Raw genomic sequence first — 16,764 nt, 5'->3', positions numbered from 1 at the left:
TAAAATAAAAAAAAGATCGACTTTGGGGGGTTGTAGCTCGACGACCACAGAAACCCCACATTTGGGGGGTAGGCGTGGGAAGACCTACCCCACAACTGGTCAAAATATGGGACGGCTATCATTTATGGTTCCGGAGAAAGGGGCCTGCTTGCACAGCCTGTCAGAAGCTACATTCAGAGCGGCCAATATAAATGCAAGCTGACACACTGCAGCAGACTGATAGGATCACAGGGCTTATAATAACTATTTGTATATTACTCATGGTAATTAACCCCTTGCCACCCAGGCCAATTCTGACACTTCTCTACTACATGTAAAAATCATCATTTGTTTTTTGCTAGAAAATTTCTCTATGGTGGTCTTTGCACTTTTTATGTTGCACGGTATAGAGCTGCACGATTCTGGCTAAAATGAGAATTGCAATTTTTTTGCTTAGAAGATAGATCACGATTCTCTCACGATTCTTGCGGCGTAACATCATCTTTCACATTAAAACAAAAAAAACAAACAAAAAAAAAATGGGCTAACTTCACTGTTTTGTTTTTATGGTTTTTATTATTCATTGAAGTGGGCAAATGCAGTGTGACTTAAAATATAGCAGCAATAGCCATTGTATTCCCCAGAGTCTCTGCTAAAATATATATAATGTTTGGCGGTTCCAAGTAATTTTCTAGCAAATAATATTGCTTTTTAATTTAAGAAACAAGTGTTGGACTTTAAGGGGGTAATCCACAAAGATCCGGCGTAACGTAAATTTTCCCAATTTCTACCTAAGTGCCCGATCCACAAAGCACTTACCTAGAAATTTTTGGCTGTGTAACTTAAATTCCGCCAGCGCAAGGCGTTCCTCTTTTCATGGGGGCGATTCCCATTTAAATTAGGCGCGCTCCCGCGCCGGCCGTACTGCGCATGCTCGTGACGTCATTTTCCCGACGTGCATAGCGCGAAATTACGTTACGCCGAGCTTTGTGGATCGCGATGGGTCAATAAAGTTGCGTCAAAAAAAAAAAGATACGGCGAAAAAAAAAAATTTAAAAACAAAAAAAAAATCGCGTCGCTGGACAGAAGGGTCTGCTTTTACATGGTGTAAACAGTTTACACTTTGTAAAAGCAGCCCTAATTTTGCGTTTGCAAATTAAAACTTACGGAGACAAAACGAAGCTGAAAAGCTTCGTGGATCTCCGTAAGTGCTAATTTGCATACCCGAGGCGGCATTTCGACACAAAATGCCCCCAGCGGCGGATGTGGTACTGCATCCTAAGATCCGGCAGTGTAAGTCCCTTACACATGTCGGATCTTCTGCCTAACTATGGAAAACTGATTCTGTGGATCAGTTCCATAGTTAGAAACAGGGATACGACGGCGTAACAGCAGTTACGCCGGCGTATCCCTTTTGAGGATCTGGCCCTAAGTGGTTAATTTAGTTACAATGTTAATTAGTTACAACGTTTCATTTTGTTTACAAACTTCGCAGACTGCCCAGATTTTTTCTTTACACACAGAAGTGTATCCCTTTGATCTAAGGCTGCTTTCACATTGAGGCATGCAGCCGCGGGTACGGTATAGCCGCGCTATTTGTATCGCCACTATACCGTCTTATTTACCGCGATATTAGGTCGCTAGCGGTGAGGTTTTAACCCCCGCTAGCGGCCGAAAAAGGGTTTCCCATTGATTTCAATGGGAAGGTGCGGTATAGGAGCGGTGAACACACCGCTCCTATACCGCGGTAAAGATGCGGCTAGCAGGACTTTTGGAGCGCTCCTGCTAGCGCACCGCTTCAGTGTGAAAGCCTTCGGGCTTTCACATTGAACACTACAGGGCATGATTTTTCATGCGGTATAGCAGCGCTATTTTTAGCGCTGTACCGCATGAAAAACGCCCCAATGTGAAAGGGGCCTAAGAAGGAAGTGTTAGTTACAATGTTTCCTGTTAAAAACTTGGCAGACTGCCCAGATATTTTCTTTTGATAGCTGAAAGTCTCTCCACTTGTTATATGAAAGAATCAGCGAACTCTGCATTGGAGATCGTCAGGGGGGTTGAATCGAGATCACAATTTTTTTAACGATTAATTGTGCAGCTCTAGCACGGTATTTGCGCAGCAATTTTTCAAACATGTTTTTTTGGAAAAAAACTGTTTCATTCATTAAAAAAAACACTAGTTAGTTAAGTAAGCACAATTTTTTTTTTGGTATCCTAAGCGATGCTTTAAAAAAATTTTAGGTTACATGTTTAGAGTTACAGAGGAGGTCTAGTACTAGAATTATTGTTCTCGCTCTAACGATCGTGGCGTATGTAACCTGTGTGTATCTGGCTCTGATACTACCAGTGCCTACCCAGCCACTGACTACTATCTCTCCCCAGCCTGTCCCCACACACCCTCTCACCTGCTGACCTGTGGATGGGGGAATCACTCCTGCAGTGTTATTGTGTTCTGCCAGTGTGTACAATGACCAGTGTTGCTAACTATAGCTGGCAGCACTGATTGTTTTGGGAAAAAACTAACAGGCTGGTTGTACTCAAGTCGATTAATAGATTGACTTGTGTAAAACCAGCTAGCCCATACATAGATTGACTATGGCTGGTCTCTACATAATTGGCGTAATTTCAATCCATGTATGACCCGCTTAACCACTACGCAGTCCCTAAATATCCTTCCACTCCTGTACATAGTGCTCACTGTCATACCCTCCACACTCCTCTCCTATACATAGTGCCCACTATCATACCGTCTACATTCCTCTCCTGTACATACATAGATTGACTATGGCTGGTCTCTACATAATTGGCGTAATTTCAATCCATGTATGACCCGCTTAACCACTACGCAGTCCCTAAATATCCTTCCACTCCTGTACATAGTGCTCACTGTCATACCCTCCACACTCCTCTCCTATACATAGTGCCCACTATCATACCGTCTACATTCCTCTCCTGTACATACTGCCCACTGTCATACCCTCCACACTCCTCTCCTGTACATACTGCCCCATCATACTGCCCCATCACACTTCTCTATGGTATGTACTACCCTCTGTCATACCCCCACACTCTGCTCCATTATTAGTACTCATTTAATTTTGTGATTACTACTATGATGTATAGAGGAACATCGGGGATCTCAGCTACTCTAAATATAGCACTTATATAAAAAAGTGTCCCTGAAAATATTTTTTAAATGTTGGCAACTGTGCACTTAGGCACTGCCCAAGGACCACTGGGTCAGTAGGGGGCCCCATGAGAGGCTCCTGGGATCCTGTGATAATAAAGCGGTAGTAAACTTTCCTGACATTACTACTTTTTAAAGGCCCTGGGGTAGGTTATGCCACAATGTACAAGTATGCACAGCATATTAGCACATTAGTGTACACTTACATTTTCAGACTGAGCCCTCCAGTGCTGCGCTGTGATGAATCAGGCGGGGCCCGGACACTTCCATCTTCACCCGGTCTTCCTTCTGGGTTCTGTGTCTTTGGTCACTTGCCTTGGCCGGGCTGTGTTCATGTCATTCCCACGCATGAATACTTAACCAGTAATTACCTATGTAGCTTACCCAATATTATTATTTTTTACTTAGGCTCATGTCTCCAACCTTACTGTCCCTCCTTCGTGCTATTGTCCAGTGACCAGGATTGTCTATTGACTCGGATACTCTATTCTTTCTTATTTGCCTTGTTTTGCTCTCCGGCTTTTTATTTCTCTCTGCTACATCCTATCCTTTCCCCTCCCCCATTGTTCCCCTTCCCTTGCTTTCCCCCCTCCCCTTTTCCCTCTTCCTACTTCTTTCCCCCACCCTCTCCTCATCCCCCCCCTTTTTCCCTCCCCTTTCCTTCCCACGAATACCTCCCCTTCCCCTCTCCCCCCCTCCTCCCCCTCTTCGCTTCTTTTCCCCCCTCCCGTCTTTTTCTTCCCCCCCCCTCCTTCTTAATTGATATATTATTTTCATTATATCAATAGACTTCCCACCATTTCTTCATCTGGCTTCAATAGCTCTGTGGTCGTTCTGGATTGTGGATGCTGGGACTTTGTGCCCTTAGGTAGGAGACATGGCCCCTAATCCCTCTCTTATATGTAATACCATGTACTCCAGAGGATGTGTATTACACACACCCCTTGGATGAAGCTCTTTATATGTATTGTTGATGTTTTTTGTAATTATTATGTTTTTAATCTATAGATTGTCTCCTGACGAAGCGATATTAATCGCGAAACTAGTAGAGACTCGAGATTGTCCTCTACGTGACCCCAACTCCTCACCTGAAACCTCCCCCTCTCTGAGGGATTACACGCTTGGTGATCAGTTTGTTGTCACGTTTTGCTGTATTGTTTTATCAATATGTTGTGTTTTTAACTCTTGTTTTTTATATTATGTCAATCAATTTTGTTAAACTCTTTTCAATACTAGCTCGATTCTGAGTATATTCACTTTACCAAGTACCGCTATAGTCCTCCCTGCCCATTTTTATTGTAGGTGTTCAGGGTCTACGGGGGTCCCCTGAACCCCTCATCTATTTTTCAAATATTAGGATGATGGTACATTTTCAATTAACACATTTTTCCCAATGTTAGAGGTTCAATTTATTTACTCATCTACTATGTAACTATGTTACCCCTTTCCTAGCCCTCCAGGATAACTTCTCCCCACAGTCCTCCAGACTGACACTCACCAGCCCACCCAGCTGACTCTCAGGAGATCTCCCGACATGCTGACTTGCTCCTGTTGCCCTCTCCTTGCTCCCGTGCCTCCAGGAAGGTTTTCCTCCGTGTGTTTTTGGGGGAATCTTCCAGCACCTGAGCCCCAGGCCCAAAGTCACTCCCCTCCCCAGACTAGGGGGCACCCTCAAGGGCAACCGACAGCCTCCTCACTACTCCATCTCTATCTTACATCCACTTGCCCCTGCTGGAATGACTCATGCCTATTTATGGGGTGAGTCTGCCCTCTGCCAGCCCATTTTGCTGGGGATTGGCCAAGGCCCTCATAAATATTCATAACAGCCCCTCCTAGCTCCCACCCACTATGTCTAGAATATTCTCTAAGGGGGAGGCACCAGAAGAGCTGTCAGGATGAGTCATTAACCACTTGACCAGACCAAATAACCAGATCAATTTTCAGCTTTCGGTGCTCTCACAATTTGAATGACAATTATTCAGTCATACAACATTGTACCCATATAACATTTTTGTCCTTTTTTTCACACAAATAGAGATTTCTTTTGGTGGTATTTGATCATCTCTGGGTTTTTTATTTTTTGCGCTATAAAAGAAAAAATACTGAAAATTCTGTAAAAAAAAAAAATCTAGTTTCTGTCAAATTAGCAGGTTATTTCTAACACACAGCATATGCATACCACAAATTACACCCCAAAACACATTCTGCTATTCCTCCCGAGTATGGCGATACCACATGTGTGAGACTTTTACACAGCGTGGCCACATACAGAGGGCCAACATACAGGGAGCACCATCAGGCGTCCTGGAACACCCAGGCCAATTCTGACATTTCTCTCCTACAATCATTGGACGGAGCGATCACGTGGCAAACAGCTGCTATCAGCGGTGATTTACCGTTATCCGTGATGCACCGGATCTTCTAGACCCGTCGGTCACGAATGATTCCGGGAGCGCGCCCCAGGGGGCGCGCGGGAGCAAGATTCTGGGAGGACATCCATAGACGTCCTCCCAGAATAACTCGACCACGCTGTAGACGTATTTTGTCTATAGCACAGTCGGAAAGAGGTTAATCTCTGACCCAGATTCACAAGCCAAGCCTGGCTCTCAGTCAAACCAATTTGCCTACACTAACAGCTAACCTATATACAGTACACTTAGCAGAGATAGAGGTTGCTACACTAAGCGCAGCACCTTAATATTCTATTTTTATACTTTGTTGCGCCTTACATACTGTATGTCTTAGCAAGGGGGTTATTGCTGGTTACAAATTAGTTCCCAACAAATTTAAAACCGTTCTTCTTTTAGGTAAGATCAGACAAAGTATTAGTGTTCTATATTCTGTTTGCAGAAAAATACACAGTATATAATATAACATTATCTTTTGTGCTAAGGTTTTGTTAGACTAGCACAGTAATTAAGGCATATTTGTGGGTATAAACCCTCATATATGTGTGTAGTATACAGTATCTAGCAGGTAGGCTCAGATTATATTTAACCTATCCCTTTTAAGCCACTACAACTGTTGGGTGCCTTCTGTACATGCCAACTGCTCACCATGGCATGCTATGCACTTTTAAAAAAAAGATTTGCGTGCTACTGGGTGCCCTAGGTCTTTCACAACACCTTTGCACCATAGTGAGAGTCGGTATTTTACTTTTTCTAGCTAAAGCCCCATACACACTACACCCAGCAGTCGTAATGGAAAAAAATAACTGCCAGCTCAGGTACGAGCTGCTGTACTAACAATCTGATGTTAGTACAGCAATCTCCCCTGCTGTTTTATTGTGTTCTGACAGGGTGCAGCCTCAGCAGTGCCCAACAGTGCAGCCTCCCCAGTACCCATCAATGCAGCATCAGCAGAGCAGCCTGATCAGTGCTCATCAATGCAGCTCACCAGTGCCCATCAATGCAGCCTCACCAGTGCCCATTAATGAAGCCTTACCAGTGCCCATCAATTCAGCCTCACCAGTGCCCATCAATGCAGCCTTACCAGTGCCAATCAATGAAGCCTTGCCAGTGCCCATCAATTCAGCCTCACCAGTACCCATCAATGCAGTCTCACCAGTGCCCATCAATTCAGCCTCACCAGTGCCCATCAATGCAGCCTTACCAGTGCCAATCAATGAAGCCTTGCCAGTGCCCATCAATTCAGCCTCACCAGTACCCATCAATGCAGTCTCACCAGTGCCCATCAATTCAGCCTCACCAGTGCCCATCAATGCAGCCTTACCAGTGCCAATCAATGAAGCCTTGCCAGTGCCCATCAATTCAGCCTCACCAGTGCCCATCAATGCAGCCTCACCAGTGCTTATCAATTTAGCCTCACCAGTGCCCATCAATGTAGCCTCACCTGTGCCCATCAATGCTGTTATATTCACTGAGTTGTGAGAGACACAAGACTCTGGTCTGGAACAACTGATAAATAATTTCAGTACTCACTGTACACTCCAACATGCATCTCAGACAGGTATATATTATTATGCTTCCTTACATGTGCTCTAAGATGGCTACCATGCCCCTTAACCCTTGTCATCACTCCTGTGTGTAGCCAGCCTTATGACAGTACATGTGGAACACTTCAGGTATAACACCTTCCATCCATCCCTAAAAAAAAAACAAAAAAAAAAACGAGAAAGGCACAAAACATTAACTAATAACTGTCCAATAACAGTCCTACAAACACAGTAGATTCACAGGACTTCTCCCACATCCAGATGTCAGACCAAGCTTCCAGGGACAGCTGCGGGATTAAAATGGCATCGGATCACTTTCAGTGGCCCCGTCGAAAGTCTTGTAATTGGTCTTGCAGCTGAAACCGGTCAGGAGGGTGACAGCGCTTTGTGAGGGTGGGCACCCAGCAACTCGGGACCGGAGGAAACAGGGCTAGCTGGAATGGCCACCGGCGGGGCAAAGAAGGGATCCACTAGCTCAGAGGGTGAACAGACCTCTGGACCAGGGCTGGAAGGCTCTGTTGGAGCTTAGTTCAAAAGTTCAGAGTCCCCCCAGTCATCAGTCCCGGTGCATTCTGATCTGCTGGGAGGAAATCCTTGAAACACTGGTTGTTCAGCCGGCGTCAGGAATTCGGGCAGTTGAGAACGAGGACGCAGTTTGTCTGCATGCCGTCATGGAAATGGAACCATCTTCCAGGCAGACCCAATAGATCTTGGGTCCCAAAGTCTCTGCAATGACAGCAGGAAGCCAACTTGTTTTGGAAGCCCCATAAGATCGGGCCCATACCTTTTATTGGGCTGTGAATCAGGGGAACTCATCGTGTTTGACCATCTTTTCTTGGGACTGCAGTTCATGTTCCTGGACTGTTTGAGGGCGGAGCATGTCCAAAACAGTCCATGGCTGCTGACCCAGAAGGAGTTTTCCCAGTGGTTGCATGTGGTGTATTTCTGTAAGCAGAAAGGAAAGAGTCCAGCTGCTGGAAGAGAGGAGTTCCCCAGGTAGGGCTTTTAGGCAGCGGGGTCAAAAAAGTAAATTAAGTAGTTTCAGTAAAAAATGACATTTATTTGCCGATGATATCACAGTGAATGAGGGTGGAAAATATATCAATATAAAAAGAGTACAAAAGTAATTATCACAACCCTGGTTGCAGTAGACATGAATGCATATACATCTCAAAGTACTATGAGTTATTATACAGTGTAGATCCCCAATGTAGGTCCCCGACGACTGTTTCGACCGTTGGTTCGGTCTCTTCAGGGGGACAAGGGTTCTAAAACGTTAATTAGAAAATGTAAAATTAATAAAAAGAGAACATGTCAACATACATCACATAAAGTATACCATGGTGATATATTTACTGCTAAAACAAGGAATCTGGGATAATGGGAGCCGCTGGACAGTCTGGGAGGGGTTATGGCTGCCCCCATCCCCCCCCCAAATACAAAAGGAGCAAAAAGGCCCGTCCAGAAGGACTTGCAAGGAGCCAAAACGTGGACGCCCTCTCTGCGGTGGAGGAGCAGGCACCTGCAAAGAACACCCACAATGTTGTAGTTGGTTGGGGAGAATTGAATGAATAATTCAACACAAAGCTGCCAAAATGACAGTTAGAGTCTGGGTATAGAGAAGGCAGGTACTAATTGCCAAAAAGTAATGAATGGCAGGGCAGCTATAGGGGTCCATTGGGGTTAGTAAGTAAGTAGGGGATATAAATAAATAATTGAAGTAAGGTAATAATAATGGTGAATTGGTGGGTGGTGTGGATGATTGAAGAAAAAATATATAGGTGACTGCCCAATGGGTAGTCCCGTGATGGAAGTGTGAGAATGTGATAGTAATTCAATTAGAAGAAAAAGTGAAGAGACAAAAATCAGGGAATACCTAGTGTGTCCCACTTAATGTGGAGGTAGTGAATGGGTGGAAGGGTAATAATGAATAAAATGGTGAAATAGTACGTGGGTAATGAAGTAGTTACCTGGTACAATGGTTGTTAAGTTCTTTGTTGTGTATGGTAGAAACCTGATTGCAGTTGTGCATAACAGGTAAGGACAAGAAGCCGAGAGACCATGTGTGCTGTAACATCCAGCTGTTGGGGTGACAGGGACTGTTGTTTACTTGCAGCCACCACACATGTGCCTCCAGAGGGTCTGTGGAATGATCACTCAGTCTCCCCATAAAACACAGTTGCCAGCCACAGGTAATTCCATACGCCTATGGAAATAAGGTTCATAATCCTGTGTGACAGTTGCAGGCCAACCAGACTGTACCCAGGAGAGTATTGTTTTCCGAAAGGTATCCTTGGCTGTATGGGCTGCTATCTCCCCAAAAGACAAGAAGGACAGGCTGGTGTAATGACAACTCTTGACCGGTGGAGAAGCGTCCATCGATGTCTCTGTCAGTCGGGACATGCTTCGGCATTAGCATCATGACCGCGATACTGGATTTTGTAGCTGTATGCTCCCAAGATAAGGGCCTATAGCGTTGGAGGCGGGCAGCAGTCATCTGAGAGGGTAAGGTCTTTCTCTATTACCAGTCTCTTTTGGCTAGACTCACAATTCAGTCCCATGACAAACTTATCTCTCAGTGCAGTAGGTACTCTCCAAAAGAACAGGTAGAGGCTAATCTGCGAAGGGCAAGCACATAAGCTTTTATTTCTTCACCTGGCAGCTGCTGCCGCATATACAGCCTGAATCTTTCTGTAATCTCTAGTGGTTTAGGCTGGAAGTGATCCTCTAACAGTGTCAGGAGCCCTGCCAATGTCTTAGTTGCTGGTTTTACAAGGGAAAGGAGATCCCTAAGAGTGTCATATGTCTTAGCACCAACCACTGTCAGAAATACCGCTGCTTGCCTGTTGTCTGGGATGGCAGTTGCACTGAAATACTGTTCCAGTCTCTCAACCCAGGAACTCCAGGATGTCAGTTCTCAATCAATGACATTTTCCTGCTGGGCTCTGTGAGTGCTTTTTATCCAGGTGACAATCCACACTGCCATTGTCTCTCTCTTAGACTGATAGCAACTTTGTGAATCCCACCCTCATCGTCACTGTTATATTCTCTGAGTTGTGAGAGACACAAGACTCTGGTCTGGAACAACTGATGTTTATTTCAGTACTCACTGTACACTTCAACATGTATCTCAGGACAGGTATATATTATTATGCTTCCTTACATGTGCTCTGGCTACCATGCCCCTTGACCCTTGCCATCATTCCTGGGTGGAGCCAGCCTAAGAGTGACATTACATGTAGAAACTTCAGGTATAACAAATGCAGCCTCACCTGTGCTCATCAAGGCAGCCTCACTTGTGCTCATTAATGCAGCCTCACCTGTGCCCATCAATGCAGCCTCATTACTGCCCACCAATGCAGTCTCACCTGTGCCCACCAATGCAGCCTCACATGTGCCCATAAATTCAGCCTCACCTGTGCCCATCAATGCAGCATCATCTCTGCCCGTCAAAGCAGCCTCACCAGTTCCTGACAATGCATCCTGACTGGTGCAGAGGAAGAGAGAGGCGAGACGGCCGGATCATCAGAGAGCGGGGATTGCCCACTGTGAAAGCTTTAATTTGAATTGCCAGGTGCTTGCCGTCACACACAGTCCCGCCTCTTGGCATAGCTGCTTTGATAGATGTCACACATCCTGGCATTGGACCTATGTACTGTCTATAAAAAGAGCCAGGCCAGGAGGCGGTACTGTGTGTGAGGGCGAACATACTGCAATGCAAATAACAGTTGTTACAGTTGGCAATCCCCTTCTGCAGTGCCGGCCCAAGACATTGTGCTGCCTGGGACCAAGAATGAAATGATGCCCCCCCCCCCCCAGAAAAAAAATCACGCCAACCAAAAAGCCCCCACATTCATTATTTTATATCATGATAACTAAAGGGGACCCGTCATGGCTCTATACATGTATAAAGGAGTATAAAGAGGACCTGTCATTGCTCTATACATGTATATAGAAGACCTGTCATTACTCTTTACATGTAAAGGAATATCAAGAGGACCTGTCATAGCTCTATAAATGTATATAGGACTATAAAGAGTACTTGACATGGCTCTATACATGTATAAAGGAGTTTAACGAGGGCCTGTCATGGCTCTATAGATGTATAAAGAGAACCTGTCATGGCTCTATACATGTATAAATAAGTGTAAAGAGGACCTGTCATGGCTCTATACATGTATATAGAGGACCTGCCGAGACTCTTTACATGTAAAGGAATATAAAGAGGACCTGCCATGGCTCTATAAATGTATATAGGAGTATAAAGAGGACCTGTCGTGGCTCTATACATGTATAAAGGAGTATAATGAGGGCCTGTCATGGCTCTATAGATGTATAAAGAGGACCTGCCATGGCTCTATACATGCATATAGGCGTATAAAAGGAACTGCCATGGCTCTACACATGTATCCAGGAGTATAAAGGGACCTGTGAATTGCGCAAACTAATCAATGTACGCTAATTGTGGGGTACCAAAAATATGTAGAAGAATACATATTGGCCTAAACTGCAGAAAACAGTTTATTTTTCTAAATTTTGGAGATATTTGTTATAGTAATAAGTTAAAAAATATATATATTTATAGCACAAAAAATAAAAACCGCAGAGGTGATCAAATATCACCAAAAGAAAGCTCTATTTGTGGGGAAAAAAAGGACATCAATTTTATTTGGGTAGCAGAGTTGGCGGAACGGGCTGGCAGGCATCAGTATGCTGCCCCCCTAAAAGTGCTGCCTGGTACCCATGGTACCACCCGGTCCCATCATAGGGCCGGCCCTGCCGTTCTGTGATGATTTTGCTGGCTCTCCACTGGGCAATCAATCACTGGGAGATTGGCTCCCATTCAAACAGTCGCGCCCTCAATCATTTTCCACTCGCAAAAGGCAAACAGGCGAGTGGAAAACTTGAGGGCTGTCACCTGACATTTGGCCCATGTGTACAAGGCTTCATAAGCAATGGCCGAGGGGAGACAGGAACCTATCTGTAGTCTGCAAAGCAATCCTACAGCTCCTGACATCTAGTTTACAGTACTTGCTGACTACGGGGACTCCGGGCTGGCAGTACTGCCAGCGTTGGCAGAATGTGGTTGCTTGTGGAGTAAAGATGAAGTGGTCTGGAAGAGCATCTAGCACTGGCATGGGACAGCGTGCCTGAGTGCATGGCCTGTTTTAAGTGTTTGACTGAGTTTTAAGATGGTTCTCTGGTTTATTTGCAGCTGTTGAATTATTATACTTAAATGCTATAGAATTGTAAACATTACTCACGTTTGGCCACACCCATTTTAGCCACTCCCACATTTTGGCCACGCCCACACATAAAAAAATTCTGGCGCGCTCCGCGCGCCACACCTTGCTTTTCTCTCTGCTCCATGTGCAAACATTGAAACCTTCTGCTTCCCCTCCATTCCTGACTTAAACTGGATTCGAACCGGGGTTGCTGCAGGCACAACGCAGAGTACAACGCGCACAACACGCACAACACTATACGATCACGAGCAGTCTCACAGAAAAAACCCTTACTCGTTCCTTGTGTATCTTGAGGAGTCGGAACTGGCATGGCCGTGGGCGTTACACTTCATGCAGAGCATAAAGATGCCGTGACCCGGATTCGAACCGGGGTTGCTGCGGCCACAACACAGAGTACTAACCACTATACGATCACGGCATAGTCAACGAGCCAGGTAGGAGTCGAACCTACAATCTTCTGATCCGTAGTCAGACGCGTTATCCATTGCGCCACTGGCCCTGCACCTGCCTTTCGCTCTTTGCTAAGCCTTCACAAAGGTCATTCGGCAAACCAATAGGGCACCAACCTAGCCCTTCCTGAGTTCAACGGCTAACTTTCTGGAGAGTTTCAAGTGGAAAGGAAAGTGACCAGCAGGCCTTCTCAGTTGATGTCAAACCACTGCTTGTGGCTGCTCGATTATAGTAAAATTATGGGACAGCGACATGGTGGTACAGCTTGGCTTGGTGACAAGTCCTCTAGTGATCTGACTATGGTGTGCCACATTGCAATCTAAAGGTGCTAGGATAGTATCAAGGTATCTTATATCACAGAGTTGATGCTGCTGGCGAGCAGTCTCACAGAAAAAACCCTTGCTCGTTCCTTGTGTATCTTGAGGAGTCGGAACTGGCATGGCCGTGGGCGTTACACTTCATGCAGAGCATAAAGATGCCGTGACCCGGATTCGAACCGGGGTTGCTGCGGCCACAACACAGAGTACTAACCACTATACGATCACGGCATAGTCAACGAGCCAGGTAGGAGTCGAACCTACAATCTTCTGATCCGTAGTCAGACGCGTTATCCATTGCGCCACTGGCCCTGCACCTGCCTTTCGCTCTTTGCTAAGCCTTCACAAAGGTCATTCGGCAAACCAATAGGGCACCAACCTAGCCCTTCCTGAGTTCAACGGCTAACTTTCTGGAGAGTTTCAAGTGGAAAGGAAAGTGCCCAGCAGGCCTTCTCAGTTGATGTCAAACCACTGCTTGTGGCTGCTCGATTATAGTAAAATTATGGGACAGCGACATGGTGGTACAGCTTGGCTTGGTGACAAGTCCTCTAGTGATCTGACTATGGTGTGCCACATTGCAATCTAAAGGTGCTAGGATAGTATCAAGGTATCTTATATCACAGAGTTGATGCTGCTGGCGAGCAGTCTCACAGAAAAAACCCTTACTCGTTCCCTGTGTATCTTGAGGAGTCGGAACTGGCATGGCCGTGGGCGTTACACTTCATGCAGAGCATAAAGATGCCGTGACCCGGATTCGAACCGGGGTTGCTGCGGCCACAACACAGAGTACTAACCACTATACGATCACGGCATAGTCAACGAGCCAGGTAGGAGTCGAACCTACAATCTTCTGATCCGTAGTCAGACGCGTTATCCATTGCGCCACTGGCCCTGCACCTGCCTTTCGCTCTTTGCTAAGCCTTCACAAAGGTCATTCGGCAAACCAATAGGGCACCAACCTAGCCCTTCCTGAGTTCAACGGCTAACTTTCTGGAGAGTTTCAAGTGGAAAGGAAAGTGACCAGCAGGCCTTCTCAGTTGATGTCAAACCACTGCTTGTGGCTGCTCGATTATAGTAAAATTATGGGACAGCGACATGGTGGTACAGCTTGGCTTGGTGACAAGTCCTCTAGTGATCTGACTATGGTGTGCCACATTGCAATCTAAAGGTGCTAGGATAGTATCAAGGTATCTTATATCACAGAGTTGATGCTGCTGGCGAGCAGTCTCACAGAAAAAACCCTTGCTCGTTCCTTGTGTATCTTGAGGAGTCGGAACTGGCATGGCCGTGGGCGTTACACTTCATGCAGAGCATAAAGATGCCGTGACCCGGATTCGAACCGGGGTTGCTGCGGCCACAACACAGAGTACTAACCACTATACGATCACGGCATAGTCAACGAGCCAGGTAGGAGTCGAACCTACAATCTTCTGATCCGTAGTCAGACGCGTTATCCATTGCGCCACTGGCCCTGCACCTGCCTTTCGCTCTTTGCTAAGCCTTCACAAAGGTCATTCGGCAAACCAATAGGGCACCAACCTAGCCCTTCCTGAGTTCAACGGCTAACTTTCTGGAGAGTTTCAAGTGGAAAGGAAAGTGACCAGCAGGCCTTCTCAGTTGATGTCAAACCACTGCTTGTGGCTGCTCGATTATAGTAAAATTATGGGACAGCGACATGGTGGTACAGCTTGGCTTGGTGACAAGTCCTCTAGTGATCTGACTATGGTGTGCCACATTGCAATCTAAAGGTGCTAGGATAGTATCAAGGTATCTTATATCACAGAGTTGATGCTGCTGGCGAGCAGTCTCACAGAAAAAACCCTTGCTCGTTCCTTGTGTATCTTGAGGAGTCGGAACTGGCATGGCCGTGGGCGTTACACTTCATGCAGAGCATAAAGATGCCGTGACCCGGATTCGAACCGGGGTTGCTGCGGCCACAACACAGAGTACTAACCACTATACGATCACGGCATAGTCAACGAGCCAGGTAGGAGTCGAACCTACAATCTTCTGATCCGTAGTCAGACGCGTTATCCATTGCGCCACTGGCCCTGCACCTGCCTTTCGCTCTTTGCTAAGCCTTCACAAAGGTCATTCGGCAAACCAATAGGGCACCAACCTAGCCCTTCCTGAGTTCAACGGCTAACTTTCTGGAGAGTTTCAAGTGGAAAGGAAAGTGACCAGCAGGCCTTCTCAGTTGATGTCAAACCACTGCTTGTGGCTGCTCGATTATAGTAAAATTATGGGACAGCGACATGGTGGTACAGCTTGGCTTGGTGACAAGTCCTCTAGTGATCTGACTATGGTGTGCCACATTGCAATCTAAAGGTGCTAGGATAGTATCAAGGTATCTTATATCACAGAGTTGATGCTGCTGGCGAGCAGTCTCACAGAAAAAACCCTTGCTCGTTCCTTGTGTATCTTGAGGAGTCGGAACTGGCATGGCCGTGGGCGTTACACTTCATGCAGAGCATAAAGATGCCGTGACCCGGATTCGAACCGGGGTTGCTGCGGCCACAACACAGAGTACTAACCACTATACGATCACGGCATAGTCAACGAGCCAGGTAGGAGTCGAACCTACAATCTTCTGATCCGTAGTCAGACGCGTTATCCATTGCGCCACTGGCCCTGCACCTGCCTTTCGCTCTTTGCTAAGCCTTCACAAAGGTCATTCGGCAAACCAATAGGGCACCAACCTAGCCCTTCCTGAGTTCAACGGCTAACTTTCTGGAGAGTTTCAAGTGGAAAGGAAAGTGACCAGCAGGCCTTCTCAGTTGATGTCAAACCACTGCTTGTGGCTGCTCGATTATAGTAAAATTATGGGACAGCGACATGGTGGTACAGCTTGGCTTGGTGACAAGTCCTCTAGTGATCTGACTATGGTGTGCCACATTGCAATCTAAAGGTGCTAGGATAGTATCAAGGTATCTTATATCACAGAGTTGATGCTGCTGGCGAGCAGTCTCACAGAAAAAACCCTTACTCGTTCCTTGTGTATCTTGAGGAGTCGGAACTGGCATGGCCGTGGGCGTTACACTTCATGCAGAGCATAAAGATGCCGTGACCCGGATTCGAACCGGGGTTGCTGCGGCCACAACACAGAGTACTAACCACTATACGATCACGGCATAGTCAACGAGCCAGGTAGGAGTCGAACCTACAATCTTCTGATCCGTAGTCAGACGCGTTATCCATTGCGCCACTGGCCCTGCACCTGCTTTTCGCTCTTTGCTAAGCCTTCACAAAGGTCATTCGGCAAACCAATAGGGCACCAACCTAGCCCTTCCTGAGTTCAACGGCTAACTTTCTGGAGAGTTTCAAGTGGAAAGGAAAGTGACCAGCAGGCCTTCTCAGTTGATGTCAAACCACTGCTTGTGGCTGCTCGATTATAGTAAAATTATGGGACAGCGACATGGTGGTACAGCTTGGCTTGGTGACAAGTCCTCTAGTGATCTGACTATGGTGTGCCACATTGCAATCTAAAGGTGCTAGGATAGTATCAAGGTATCTTATATCACAGAGTTGATGCTGCTGGCGAGCAGTCTCACAGAAAAAACCCTTGCTCGTTCCTTGTGTATCTTGAGGAGTCGGAACTGGCATGGCCGTGGGCGTTACACTTCATGCAGA

General features: G+C 46.2%; 14 non-coding genes across 14 annotated transcripts; all 14 read right to left on the bottom strand.

Moving 5' to 3' along the window:
• Positions 1-12,713: 12,713 nt before the first annotated feature.
• TRNAH-GUG lies at positions 12,714-12,785 on the bottom strand. Its single transcript has one exon. It is a non-coding gene; the product is annotated as a tRNA-His (tRNA).
• Positions 12,786-12,793: 8 nt separating this feature from the next.
• Positions 12,794-12,866, bottom strand: TRNAR-ACG. The gene has a single exon. It is a non-coding gene; the product is annotated as a tRNA-Arg (tRNA).
• Positions 12,867-13,293: 427 nt separating this feature from the next.
• TRNAH-GUG lies at positions 13,294-13,365 on the bottom strand. The gene has a single exon. It is a non-coding gene; the product is annotated as a tRNA-His (tRNA).
• Positions 13,366-13,373: 8 nt separating this feature from the next.
• Positions 13,374-13,446, bottom strand: TRNAR-ACG. The gene has a single exon. It is a non-coding gene; the product is annotated as a tRNA-Arg (tRNA).
• A 427-nt stretch (positions 13,447-13,873) lies between these two features.
• On the bottom strand, positions 13,874-13,945 carry TRNAH-GUG. The gene has a single exon. It is a non-coding gene; the product is annotated as a tRNA-His (tRNA).
• Positions 13,946-13,953: 8 nt separating this feature from the next.
• TRNAR-ACG lies at positions 13,954-14,026 on the bottom strand. The gene has a single exon. It is a non-coding gene; the product is annotated as a tRNA-Arg (tRNA).
• A 427-nt stretch (positions 14,027-14,453) lies between these two features.
• Positions 14,454-14,525, bottom strand: TRNAH-GUG. The gene has a single exon. It is a non-coding gene; the product is annotated as a tRNA-His (tRNA).
• Positions 14,526-14,533: 8 nt separating this feature from the next.
• TRNAR-ACG lies at positions 14,534-14,606 on the bottom strand. Its single transcript has one exon. It is a non-coding gene; the product is annotated as a tRNA-Arg (tRNA).
• Positions 14,607-15,033: 427 nt separating this feature from the next.
• Positions 15,034-15,105, bottom strand: TRNAH-GUG. Its single transcript has one exon. It is a non-coding gene; the product is annotated as a tRNA-His (tRNA).
• An 8-nt stretch (positions 15,106-15,113) lies between these two features.
• On the bottom strand, positions 15,114-15,186 carry TRNAR-ACG. Its single transcript has one exon. It is a non-coding gene; the product is annotated as a tRNA-Arg (tRNA).
• Positions 15,187-15,613: 427 nt separating this feature from the next.
• On the bottom strand, positions 15,614-15,685 carry TRNAH-GUG. Its single transcript has one exon. It is a non-coding gene; the product is annotated as a tRNA-His (tRNA).
• An 8-nt stretch (positions 15,686-15,693) lies between these two features.
• TRNAR-ACG lies at positions 15,694-15,766 on the bottom strand. The gene has a single exon. It is a non-coding gene; the product is annotated as a tRNA-Arg (tRNA).
• A 427-nt stretch (positions 15,767-16,193) lies between these two features.
• TRNAH-GUG lies at positions 16,194-16,265 on the bottom strand. Its single transcript has one exon. It is a non-coding gene; the product is annotated as a tRNA-His (tRNA).
• An 8-nt stretch (positions 16,266-16,273) lies between these two features.
• On the bottom strand, positions 16,274-16,346 carry TRNAR-ACG. Its single transcript has one exon. It is a non-coding gene; the product is annotated as a tRNA-Arg (tRNA).
• Between the last annotated feature and the right edge of the window lie 418 nt (positions 16,347-16,764).

Source organism: Rana temporaria, chromosome 3 (genome assembly GCF_905171775.1).
Source record: "Rana temporaria chromosome 3, aRanTem1.1, whole genome shotgun sequence".
NCBI classification, from domain to species: domain Eukaryota; kingdom Metazoa; phylum Chordata; class Amphibia; order Anura; family Ranidae; genus Rana; species Rana temporaria.
Note: the sequence above shows the minus strand (reverse complement) of the source record. Positions and strands in the feature narration are given on the sequence as shown.